The following is a 13,635-nucleotide window of genomic DNA, read 5'->3' on the forward strand; positions in this document are numbered from 1 at the left end:
CTCTCTCTCTCTCTCTCTCTCTCTCTCTCTCTCTCTCTCTCTCTCTCACTGTCCAGATTGTGCTCTTCTTTATACATGATATTAGCTCCTCCCTGTTCCACCCCTTCCTCTTATGTCAGCAACAGGGATTCATACCTCCTGTTTCTTTACAGAGATTTAATTTGAAACTAGGTGCTAAGTACCTGTTAGCTTGGCAATACAAAAGGATCTTCAAATTTCATTACTATTACAATTTCCTCTTCATTGGTGGTGAACTCACCCTTTTCATTTTTGATACTGGTAATTTGGTTTTCTTTTTTTTTTTAATCAAATTAACCAAAGGTTTATCAATTTTACTGTTTTTTTTTCATAAAACCAGCTCTTAGTTTTATTTATTAGTTAAATAGCTTTCTTAATTTTAGTTTTATTAATCACTCTTTTGGTTCTCAGTATTTCTAATTTGGTATTTAATTGAGGATTTAAAATTTGTTCTTTTTCTAGATTTTAAAGTTGTCATATAAGCATTCAGAGATATAAAACTTCCCCTCAGAACTGCTTTCACTGCATCCCATAAGTTTTGGTATGTTGCCTCATTATTATTGTTCTCTTGAGTGAAGTTGATTGTTTCTATGATTTGTTTGACTCATTCTTTTTTAAAAAAATTTTATCCTTTTTTTGGCTGGGGGTGGGGGGGGAGTGGAGAAGGCAGGGCAGTTGTGATTAAGTGACTTGCCCAAGGTCTCAAAGCTAGTAAGTGTTAAGTGTCTGAGGCCAGATTTGAACTCAGGTCCTCTTGACTCCAGGGCCAGTGTTCACTATGCCACCTCGCTGTGCCCTTGACCCACTTATTTTTTTTTTTTTGCTAGGTACTTGTTTATTTTATGAATAAGCTGTGTAAAGAACATGTTGAATTTGTAGGAGAACTAAGCATGTCCATCACTTGCTATTCTCTTGCCATTCATTGAAGAGGGATGACAGGTTCAGGGATAAAGAACATCCAGCACTGGGTAACAGGAATTAGGGTGCAGCAACAATCTTCCAGAGTTCCAACTGCTCTATACATTCATAAACAAGGAACTGGGGGAAAGTAGCTTCAATTGGCTCTACAATAAGCTTCATTTTGCCATCTCTGAGTTTCTGTAGATCGTTTAGGGAAAATCGAAAATGATTGTAAGCTTCACATGTGATATCCAAATGTCTAAGTGTGAAGTTTAGCCTTTTCTCTATTGACAAGTAGACTGTACAAGCATTTTTCAAATTGTGAGTAAGTCTGTAGAGTGTTTTAAATAAAGCATCTGTGAGGTCATCATCATAAAAAACATCAGCTGCTATTATGATGATAGTATGAGCATATAAGTCAGAAATTTCTTTTTCAGACCAACTGAAAGGAACTTGAGAATCAGTGCTTAAGTCATCTTTCAGCCATTCCAGTTCTTTAACCTTAATTGCACCTCCTTCTGTTGCAGTCAGGTTCCTGTTTAGGGCAACATTCCATTCACACATAGGAGATCTTTACCCACATCTGTGCAGTAAACAGTCTCAGCAACCATTGCTGTGATGATGCTGGCAGTCCTGGTGCCAGCCCCAAGCTCAAGCACAGTGCAACTTTTGAACAGGTCACATTGGAACAGGATGTAGTTAGCTAGAAGGAAAGCTCCTCGCCATACCTGTTTGCCAACGTCTTCCAGAGGGGTGGCCATAGTGTGCTCTATTTTAACCATATTGTGGTAGATATTTTCTTGCTCTTCATTGAAATTTTCTGTTCCCTGGGTTAGAATTTTAGGATGTATCTTATTTCTTGATGGCTCTTTTTGTTTTGTCTCAGAGAAAACCCATGGTCTTCTTACCACTTCCAAATCACCATCATTATCTAGTAGAGCTTCTATTCTCATACAAGGGCAAGTTTGAATTTCATTCTTGTTCAGAAAATCAATACCACTGCTATTGTTGCCACAGGATTCCTGAATACTTCTGTCATCGTGCACAGTATTTTCTATTTGAATGTCTTTTTGTTTTTTACCCTTAACTTGATTATCTTTCCAAGAATCTTTGTTCCACAGAAGTTTGAATTGTGACAGAAAAACAGGTTGGCCAACAGCATTCAGACACACCATGAGGTGCCTTCTGTTTTGGATATTTAGATGCACATCAGACAGCACAGTGTCACTTTTAAATGTAATTTCTTCCATAACTTCCTCCTCTTCTGGGTCCACCATTGTGCAGTGTTGCTTTTAATTTGTATAAGAGCATCAGTTACTGTGTGTCCTTGGGAAAGTCACTTCCCTCCTTCCTCAGCTGTTTCCTCATCTGTCAAATGTAGGGTCGTTCCGCACAATGGGCTGTCAACCCCAGCTGCCGGGATGAGGCTGAGTCTGAGAGGACCTGCCAACCCTCCACCCACTAGTCGGGGGAAGCCAGAGTCTCCTCCTCCCCTGCCGCCATGTTCGGCGTGCGCCGACCCGCTTATTCTTTAGGATAAATTATTTAATTTCCAGTTAGTTTTTAGTCTATCTTTCCATGGCCGTTTATTACATGTAATTTTTATTGCATCATGATCTGAAAAGGATGAACTTAATATTTCTGTCTTTCTGCACTGGATTGTGAGGTTTTTATGCCCTAGTACATGGTCAGTTTTTGTGTTTGTGCCATGTACCATTGAAAAAGGTATATTCCTTTCCACCCCCATTCAGTTTTCTCCAGATTTCTCCCATATCTATCTCTTCTGAAATTCTGTTCGCCTCCTTAACTCCTTTCTTCTTTATTTTGAGCTTAGATTTATCAAGTTCAGAGAGGGGAGGTTGAGTTTCTCCACTAGTATAGTTTTGCTGTGTTTTTCTTCCTCTGTTTCCCTTAACTTCTCTAATAATTTGGATGCTACTTGGTCTATATATTTTTATTAATGATATTGCTTCATTGTCTTTGGTGCCTTTTAGCAGGATATAGTTTCCTTCCTGATCTCTTTTGATTAGATATATTTTTGCTTTTGCTTTGTCTGAGATTAGGATAGCTATCCCTCTTTTTTTTACTTCAGCTGAAGCATAATATATTCCATTCCATCCTTTTACCTTTACCCTGTGTGTATCCCCTTGTTTCAGATGTGTTTCTTGTAAACAACATATTGTAGGATTATTGTTTTTAATCCATTCTGCTATCTGCTTCCATTTTATGGGAGGGTTCATCCCATTCACATTCACAGTTGTGATTACTACCTGTGTCTTTTTCTCCAACCTGTTTTTTCCCATTTTTGCTTTTATTTCTCTCTTCTCCTCTTCAAAAGTTTTGCTTTTGACCAACTCCTCCCTTAATCTTCCCTCACTTCTCTCAGCCTGCCCTCCTTTCCCCCTTTCTTTCCCTTTTCTCTTCTTACAGCCTGTAGGACAATTTAGATTTCTGTACTTTAACTGAATATGTTATTCCCTTCTTCAACCAAATTAAATAAGAGTAAAGTTTAAATAATGCTCATATCCTTTCCTTCTTTTCCTCTACTATAATGTTTTTGTGCCTCTTCATGTGATATAATTTACCATTTTCTTCCTCCTCCTCTTCTCCCATTATAATCCCTTTGCACCCCTTAATTAGGGTTTTTATCATCACATCAGTTAATTCATACCCACACCCTCTGTCTGTATATCCCCTTTAAATGTCATAATAAAGATACAGTTCTCAAGATTTACAAGTATCATCCTCTCATGTAGGGGTGTAAACAGTCTGCTCTTTTTGAATAACATGGTTTTTCTTTATTATTTTCGTCCATGTTTTCTTTTTTATTCCTCTCTTGAGTCTTGTATTTGAAGATCAAATTGTCCATTGATCTCAGGCCTTTTCATCAGGAAAGTCTGCAAGTCTCTTATTTCATTGAATGTCCATTTCCTTGCCTGAAGATTATGGTAAGTTTTGCTGGGTGGTTGATCCTTCGTTGTACTCTAAGCTCCTTGGCTTTATGGAATATCATATTCCAATCCCTCTGATCTTTTAATGTAGAAGCTGCAAAGTACTGTGTAATCCTGAGTGTAGTTCCATGGTATTTGAATTGTTTCTTTCTGGCTACTTTCTGTATTTTCCCCTTGACCTGATAATTCTGGAATTTGGCTACAATATTTCTTGGTGCTTTCAATTTGGAATGTCTTTTAGGTGATCAGTGGATTCTTTTGATGGCTGTTTTATCCTCTGGTTCTAGGACCTGGGGCAGTTTTTCTTGATGATTTCTTGGAAGATACTGTCCAAGCTCTTTTTTTGCATCATGGCTCTCTGGTAGACCAGTAATTCTTTAATTATCTCTCCTGGATCTATTTTCCAGGTCAGCTATTTTTCCAATGAGATATTTTGTTTTCTTCTATTTTTTTTTAATTTTGTTTGATTCTTGATGTCTCATAGCATCATTTAGCATCTACATGCCCAATTCTAATTTTTAACAAATTGTTTTCTTCAGTTAGCTTTTGTACCTCCTTTTCCATTTGGCCATCTTTACTTTTTAAGGAGTTGTTATTCTTTAAGGAGTTTTTGTGAGAATTTTTTTTCTATTTTCTCAAATTGTATTTTTAAAAGAATTGATTGATTTTTCTTCTACCTCTCGAATATGACTTTTAAAATCCTTCTTGAGCTCTTCCAAGAATATTTGTTGGGCTTGAGACCAGTTCGTGTTCCCTCTTGAGGTTTCAGATATGGGTGTAGTGTCAATGCTGTCCTCTTCTGAATTCATATTTTGATCTTTCCTGTTCCCATAGTAAGAATATTTGCTTTTCTAATTTGCTTTTTTTCTCATTGTGATTGCCTTTTTCCTGGCTTTTAAAGTGGACTTCTGCTTCTGGGGCACAGGGGTCTCTGTCCATACTTCTTGTGCTGGGAGATAGGGGCCTGGTTACTGGCTTTGTGTGCTGTGGCCTCTGAATCTGACAGTTGGAAACTATATAATGCTGTAGCTTACCTGATGCTGAGCTGGAGCTGGCTGGTGTATGCTGAGGCCAGGTGAGGTCTTTTTGTGTTTCCCCAGGGTTACACTGAAGCTCATGTAGAGGATAGGTGGTCTGGCCACTGGAGATCTCCTCTTCCCCTAGGCCTGTGCTAGAGCAGATTCTCAGTTGCTGGTGGATGCCCATCCACACTGATATCTGCCGATTCCCCTGGCTGTGCAAAAGAACTCAGTGGGACTTGGTGTTGGAATTTGCTGACTCCACCACCCTGGGGTTCAGGATCTCCTATTGGTCCTCTGAGGTGGGCTTGCTGGGACGCCTCCCATCCTCTACTGGTTGCCTTCAGCCACAACAAGAGGGACCTTTCCATCTGATCCCCCTCGCCTCTGGACCTAAAACAGTGCTGTACCCTGCCCTTCTTCTGGCTCCACTGTTAGGGTGAGAGTGACTTACTGTTTCCTCTGTCATCTTGGCTCCTTCTCTCTCTCTCTCTCTCTCTCTCACTTCCCCCCCTCTCTCCTTTCTCTCTTTCCCACTTCTCTCTCTCCCTTCCTCTCTTCTTTCTCTCCCTCCCTCTCCCCGCCCCCCCCTTCCTCTCTCTCTTCTTTAAACTGGCACCAAATGGTTTTCATGATTACTGCTTGTGGCGTTGTTTGAGATCTAGTATTGCTAGGTGCAATTTCTTTCTTTCTTATTTCTTTTTAAAGCAGTTGGGGTTAAGTAACTTGCTCAAGGTTACATGGCCAGTTATATTGTATGGGTGTTAAGTATCTGAGGCTGGAACCGATCCCGGGTCTCCCAATTCTGGGGCTGGCGCTCTTACTCATTGTGCCACCTGGCCGCCCCTAAAGATAGATAAGAACAACTGGAGAGGGCCAGATGCAGTGGAAGACCTTGTGGTTTGTTTGTTTTGGTGTTTGGAGGGCAATTGGGGCTAAGCGACTTGCACAAGGTCACACAGCTAGTTTTTGTGTTAAGTGTCTGAATCCAGATTTGAACTCAGGTCCTCCTGACTCCAGGGCTGGTGCTCTATGCACTGGTGCCATTTTTTTCTATATTTTTTTCATAATTTTTCTTGAGAACCTTTTGCTTCTCCAGATAAATTTTCTTACTATTTTTTCTAACTCTATGTAATATAATGCCAAGGAAAGGCAACTTCCCAGGTTCAGAATACCAGCATAGGTGCTCTCCATTTTATTCAGTGACCAACCAAGAACAGAGAAGATCAAAACATGACATCATTCCAAATACAGAATTTACTAAGTGTGATTAAATAATCTCCAAGGACTACCCCACCCCAGGACCTTCCAAATCATTTAATCAATTACAAAGTCTCTGTTCTAAATACTTCTCCACCCCTAGGCTATACCTTAATTAAGTCCACCACAAAGCCCCTCTTCTCAAATGGAGATTAGTTTCCAAACATAAGTAAAGTACCTTCATTTGTCAATCACAGAGCACATTAAGGTCAAAAGTTCCCCACCCCTGGATCACAATTGAATCTACCCCAGAGTTACATCAAGTTTAAACACAGCACTTAATACCCAAATGGAGGTCTTTTCTTCATCTTGACACAAGGCAAGTTCTCAGCAATCTTAGTTCCTGGGGAGACAAGGCTTAGCAAGGCCACAAGATACATTGCCAATCCCTTCATGAATTTATCCTCTGTCTGTAGAACAGTCCTAGAACCCCAGAACACATTAGCAAAGCCCTCTCCCAGGATTTCTGTAAACATACAACAAGAAAATCCTTCTTCAGGGCTTCTGAACCAACAGAAAGGCTCCCAGACCCCTGCAACAACAGCACTGTCCTTCACCAGTGGACAGTATTCACTCTCTGTCTGCAGGACAGTCTCAGGGCTTCTTAGTGAACAGCCAGGTTCTAGGACTTCTTCAACAGGACTGTCTTTCACCAGTGGACAAATCTGGCAAAACAACATCAAAACAGACAGACAAAGTACCAGCAAAACAGCCATGTCTCCTCAGTCCTTGGCAGCTCAGGGGGCAGGTCTCAAAAGTCCAGGGCAATTCAAAGCGTCTCTCAGCAATCCTTCTCAGTCTCTCTCTGCCTCCACGAGGTGCTGCTTCCAAAAAGATCTTCCTCCTCTCTCTTGTCTCTCCAAATCTACGTCACCAGCTCCTCCCAGTTCAGGACTTTCTTTTCACATCAAAAAGTCCATCCCACAGGTGGGATTAACAAGCTCTGGGTTTTAACACAATCAATTTGAAAACCAAGCCAATACAGGGGAATCTTTAATTGCCATTACTATCACAAATGGGTTAAGAGGAGCAAGAAGGGGAAAAGTGAAGGTATATATTGTAGATGCCTTTTTTTTTTTTGAGGGGGAGGGCAGAACAGTTGGGGTTAAGTGACTTGCCCAAGGTCACATGGCTAGTGTTAAGTATCTGAGGTTGAATTTGAACTCAGGTCCTTTTGACTCCAGGGCCAGTGCTCTGTTCACTGTACCACCTAGCGGCCCCTAGATGGCTTTTTTTTTTTTATGGCATTTTACTACAAAGGGTAAGAGAGATGATAGTTACCTGGGATGGAAGGATTAAGTGAGGGTTTTTCAGGATGGGGGCATAAAGGCATATGTGTAGGTAGTAGTGAATGAGCTAAAAGAGAGGGAGAAATTGAAAATGGGGGGAAGAATGAGGATCATCAAGGAGATAGTCTAGAGGAAACAGAATTGGGGTTAGCCATAGAAGGAGATAAGGCCATTTCATGTGTGAGACAAGGGCGAAAGGAGGAGATAGTGTCAAAAAAGCATTAGAGTTAGGAGATAAAGAAGAGGGGAGAATGGCCACAACAAATGGCCTCCATTTTTTTCTACAAAATATGAGGCAAGGTTCTCATCTGAGAGAGTTGGGGGAGGGTGAGTAATGGGAGGCTTGAGGAGGATGAAAAGATTTAGAAGAACTGCTGTGGAGAGAGTGAAATATAGTTAATAAGAGAGGTATAGTAGGGTTAGGCAGCTAAACTAGGTGACTCAGTGGAGAGTGCTGGGCCTGGAGTTAAGCAAATCCTGAGTTCTAGTTCAGCCTCAGACACTTTTTAGCTGTGTGATTCTGAGTAAGTCACTTAATTTCTTATGCTTTAATCCATTGGAGAAGAAGATGGCCAACCACTCCAGAATCTTTGTCAAGGAAATTCCACGGAAAAATATTGTCCCTGGGCTCATGAAGAGTTGGATGTGACTCAATGCCTGAACAATAGTCGCAGCAGTAGGATTGCTTAGCAGCAGTATGGGCCCAGTTGCTGTTGTGCAACTTAAATTTATAAAGGATCCAGTCAGAATGATTGTGTGATTTTCTTCATCTTCATTCAGTAGTGCATGTATAGGAACAAAGGTAGGAGTGATTCAAAGCTGAGAATTGATTGGATGTAATGGGTGATATGATAAGGAGGTTAGGGATTCTGAAAAGGAGGATACTATAGAGTTGAATTGGTTCATTGAGGAGTCCAGATAGGGAGAAGAAGATAGATAAAATGGCTAATGTAGGGAAGATTGCCTGGGGAGAACATTGAGAAATCAAAGGATTGAGATTGATGGTACTGACAGAGTAGGGTTTTATAAGGGAAGGCAGAGAGAGAGGTGAAAAGCCAATAGGGTAAAGGGATTTTGGAATTCTTGAATGTAGAAGTAATAACATTTGTTGGTCATGGCAAGATCAAGGGTATGATTATTTTTGTATGTGGCTGAAGTGGGGTAGCTCATGGGAGTGAGGAATTGAGTAGTTAGGATATTTGAGGGAGAATCAATATGTGTGTTGAAGGCCCCTAGTAAGAGGACAAGAGTTGATGAAAAGACTTCAATCTATCCTCCACTGAGCTACCAAAATGATATTTCCTAAAGTTCAGATCTGACCATTTCATACATTTGTATACTCTGTGATCTGGCCACATTGACCTACTTGTTCCTCACCCACAGCACAACCATGTCCTGCTTCTGTGCCTTTTCATAGTCTATCTACCATGCCTGGAATGCTCTCCTTCTTCTGCTTTGTTTCTTAGAATCTGTGGCTTTTTTTGAGAATCATGTCAGGTCATCTCCTATGGAAAGCCTTTCCTGATTCCTTTACCATTAATTGTTTGTGGTCACTTAACTCTAAAATTATCATATATCTATTTACATGTTGTATCCCTTCAGTAGAATTTAAGCTTTTTGTGGACAGGGACCATTTTTAAAATTTACCAACCATTCTGGAGAGCAATTTCCAATTATGTCTGAAGCGTTATTAAGCTACCTATACTCTTTGACCCAGCAGCACTGCTACTTGGTCTGTTTCCAAAGATGAAAAGGAAAAAGGAAAAGAACCTATGTGTTCTAGAATGTTTATAGCAGCTCTCTTTGTGATGGCAAGGAACTGGAAATGGGATGTCCTTCAGTGGGGAAAGTCATGATTTATGATCATCATAGAATACTACTATGCTATAAGAAATGATGAGGGGCGGCTGGGTGGCACAGTGAGTAAGAGTGACTGCCCTGGAGTCAGGAGGACCTGGGATTGGTTCTGGCCTCAGATACTTAACACCCACACACACAAAAAAACTGGCCGTGTAACCTTGAGCAAGTTACTTAACCCCAGTTACTTTAAGAAAAGAAAAAAAAATGATGAGCCCAGTGATTTTAGAAAAACATGGAAATATTTGCAATGCAATAATGAAGAGCAAAATGAACAGAACTAAGAGAACTTTGTATGCAGTAACAGCAATATTGTTTTAAGAACTAGTTTGAGAGAATGAGTTATTTTATGTTATAAATGCCCACATTAACTATAAACGACATATGAAGATGCTATCTGTATCCAGAGAAAGAATCAATAAATATAAGTATATGTATATAATAATGATATATGCACACATATGTACACACACACACCTATTTGTGTCTAATGGTAGCCATCTTGGGTGGGGGTGAGGTTGGGGTGGGGAGAGAGAGAGAAGAAGAAATATAAACATAATTTTGTGTATTTGAAAGGAGTAGCAAATTGTGCATTGTAGATTTGTGGTTTCATATATGATCATCTTTTTTATTGTGCTATGTTATGAGAATGCTTGTTTTGTTCCACAAATCAAAGTAAAAATTTATCTGTATATCCCCAATACTTAACTTAGTGCTTTGCACATAGAAGGAGTTTAATAAATGGTTATGGGATTGGATATTTTGATCCTGACTGACTAGCTTTGTGTCTACTGTCTATTTTATGAACATGTCTTTTATTCCTTCATCTGTGTAATAAAAATGTTAAATAGCATAAGGTCAAGCACAGTTGATGCATCATTCCACTGGAGAACTTGAGTGATTCAGTGAATTGATGAATGAATGATTGAGGTTTTAGAAATTGAATCATTAATGACGATTCTTTGGTTAAAGTCATTCAGCCAGTTCTGAAACTACTGTGATATTGCATACCCCATATCTTTCTACTTTATAAGCATAGCTATGCTAAATTTTAGGTGAACTGTTATCTAGAGTTTTAGCTTAATCTGTGAATCTAGCAGTTGAGAGGTACATGGTGTATCAGCAAGCACCCCAGCGTCCCCAGGATGGCCAACACAGGTTCTTGGATCTGCTTTGATAAAGGAAAGAAACTCAAAATGGTTTAACAAGCTTATTTTAATCAGTCAAACATATATCGTTTACCTAGTTCAGGGGAAAAAAGGTCAGCACCCTGAACTTTTGGTCTTTTTGCTACAATAGGACTCTGCTACCTGACAGGGGAGCTTTGTCCCAAATGCTAGGCTTTTCTCAGCTGCCGGAGGTATTTGTTGGGTGCCCTCTCTGAAGCTTCTACATGTTCTGTTAAGCTGGACACACACCCTAGGACCTCCACCCTAGACCACAGTCCAGATCCAAGGAGGTTAAAGGTAGAGCGATTACCCCTCAGACTGGTCACTTTGTCCCCATACACTCTGCAGGGCAGGAGGTGAAGCTGCCACATGTCTGTGGCTGCATAGCCACCACGCCTCAGCTGCTGCTCACTACGGGGGCAAAGGCCAACCTCACTCCCGAACTACTGCATCCCAAAGTCCACACTACACTGACCTCTCACTTTGTCCTTAGCATCTATGGGTTTATAATTCTGGAAACTGCCACAGCTGCTGGTGATCTGAAGTTCCTCCAGCCATTGGCTGGTTAGGTCCATGCTGAGGCTAAAACCTCAGGCTTGGATGGGGCTGGGCTCGGCTCCCAGAGCATTACGCTGGCCACTTCCTGCTGGCCTGCTGGACTGTCCTCAGTGGGAGTTTAGCTTCTCTGTCTCATTTTGGTTCTGGAGCTCCAAAGTTTCTTTAGAATCACCTTTTGCATGAATTGGAGGAGGTGGAAGCAGGAGCCCCGCAGAAGTCCTGTTTCTACTCCACCATATTGACCGGAATATCTTAATAAATGCTTATCCTTGGTTCTGAGTAGATTGCGAAGGAGACAAACAAGAACCTCAGCAGGCAGTGAGGGAACGAGCAGAATACTGTTGAAACCTTCTCTTGTGCTCAAAGAAGTAGGGACAGAAAAAGGGCAAAAAAGTGAGCAAGATTCAGTTTACATTGCATGTCACTGTCATTTGCTCCAGTTTATTTTATTCCTTGCTTACACCTCTAAACCATGTCCCCATGACCACCTTTGCTATCAGTCAGTCATGAAGTTGAGCAAGATCTTACTGTGATTTTCTTTGTGACTCAGCAAATCCTTCTACTTCTCATTGTTAGCCTCAGAGCTGAACTCACTACATATTTTGAGTATATGGGCAATAATAATAGAAGCTTTTGCTGTTGGTAGATGTTTCAGAGCTGGACCTTTTACTTTGATTTGGAGTTTTCACCTCTTTCATATGTTTCTTTCTTATGAACATACTTACAATTGCTTTTTCATGTGGGAAAAATGTCCCAGTAGGATGAGAGTTAAGGCATGTCCTCATGCTCTCCTTTTTTGCTTTTCTCTGTTATAGGCTTCTTTTTCCTCCTCCCTTTATCTGCCCTTAGTCATTTAACATATGATACATGATTTAACTTTAGTTAATTTTTTATATATAAGCTTTTTTTTTTTTTGCTTTTTGGAGGGCAATTGGGATTAAGTGACTTGCCCAAGGTCACATAGCTAGTTTTTGTGTTAAGTGTCTGAGGCCAGATTTGAACTCAGGTCCTCTTGACTCCAGGGCCAGTGCTCTATTCATTGCACCACCTAGCTGCCCTGAAATTTTTTCAAGAAAGAAACTGCCTACAAAATATCCTTGATTTTCAGTCAAATATAGTGTATACACACACATGCAAAGGTCCTGTGATAATGGCATGATAGCAGATGTATTTTGTTTTATTTTTTTTTTTTACCATTTGAGATGAATGAATCATCTTGTTTTTGTGATTTAAACATAGTTAATTTTACTATAGTATTTAAGTGAAGCATCTAAGCAATATATAATCATATTATTTATATATGTAGATTTTTAGTGGATAAACATTTTGCATCAATTTCTATTTTTGCATTATCAAAAAAGTCTTATTTTTCTCAGGAAATCTGTTGTCAGATTTAAAGTAATGAATTTGAGGTATGCAGTTACTCCGTTTTACTTATGACCTTTAGGTTGTAAATATATCTGGAATCCTTTAGTACTATTTGTTACAGTGTGTAGTTTGATATAACTTCTGTGTCATCATGTATGGAGGTATTAGTTTTAGAACTACAAAAAAGGCATTAAAAATTTTTTTTTTACCTATATGGCAGTGAGTACCATAGAATGAATTCTGAAAAAGATCTTATGTTGCAGTATTAAATATAATAAAGTTGTAGATATGAGGCTACTTATTTAATAGAATTGACTAACCCTGTTAGCAGGGGTGGTGACATGAAGGTTTTGTTCCATTTATTAGTCCAGAAGTAACTAAATAGGTATTTTCAGGATGTGCTTAACAGCATTATTGCATTCTGGTTTGGGGGATTACTATGATCCGGTATCAAAAGTTGCCATTTCACTAATTTCCCTTTATCAGTGCACTAATAGGTGATCAATTTGACAGACCAGTTAATTCTGACAAAATTTATAAGAGATTGGTTTATAAATTAGAATGTTATTTTAAAATTTTATAATAGATGACACACCTGGCCCAAAGACAGAAATTTGTCATCTTTCTGGGATTTCCCTTTCTTCACAGGGAGACTCATTCAGCACACCAAATGTAAATCAATAGATTGCTTGGTGAATTTAGAATTAAGGCAGGGAGATATTTCTAGAAATCAATGATAGCCACAAAAATGTAGATACATGGTGACTATATTGTATAGAGAGCTGACTTTGTCGTCAGGACAGATTGGGTTCAAGTCCCACAACAACATCATTACCCTCCTTGTCGTCATCATCACCATCATTGACATGAATGTTTCTCTCTTATATTTGAAAATTATCCTTTTGGGGGAGGGAAGTAGATTTTCCCTTGTAAGCTGTAAGCTAGGGATGACTCCTAGCATTGTTCTGGTGCTCATTTTGAATCTTTGTTCTTTGATGCCTAAATATCATAAAGGTTAAAGTAAAACATCTAAACTGTATTGACTAATAAATGGTCCTATGCACAACAAAGGGGTAAAAACTGTTAATCCTCTTACTAGCTGCTTCTCAAAGACAAAGAAAAATAGAAGAAGAAAAGCAGAGAAACTAAGGCTTTTAGGCTAAAAAAATTGTTGCTTGGTTCCACCACTTTGTCTAGTTCACAACCATCTAATGAAATCCTGGCTTCTCTTGGTACCTGTTTATCC

General features: G+C 39.6%; 1 protein-coding gene and 1 pseudogene across 4 annotated transcripts in view; one reads left to right on the forward strand and one right to left on the reverse strand.

Annotated features, from left to right (window-relative positions):
• The window catches only part of PCNX1 (pecanex 1), a 255,281-nt gene that overhangs the window by 29,627 nt on the left and 212,019 nt on the right, over nucleotides 1-13,635 (forward strand). The window lies entirely within an intron of this gene.
• On the reverse strand, nucleotides 825-3,975 carry LOC138164045 (methyltransferase-like protein 22 pseudogene; annotated as a pseudogene).

This window comes from Petaurus breviceps, unplaced genomic scaffold, assembly GCF_028583685.1.
Source record: "Petaurus breviceps papuanus isolate PSGF00001 unplaced genomic scaffold, PetGlider_PUasm1.0 189, whole genome shotgun sequence".
NCBI lineage: Eukaryota > Metazoa > Chordata > Mammalia > Diprotodontia > Petauridae > Petaurus > Petaurus breviceps.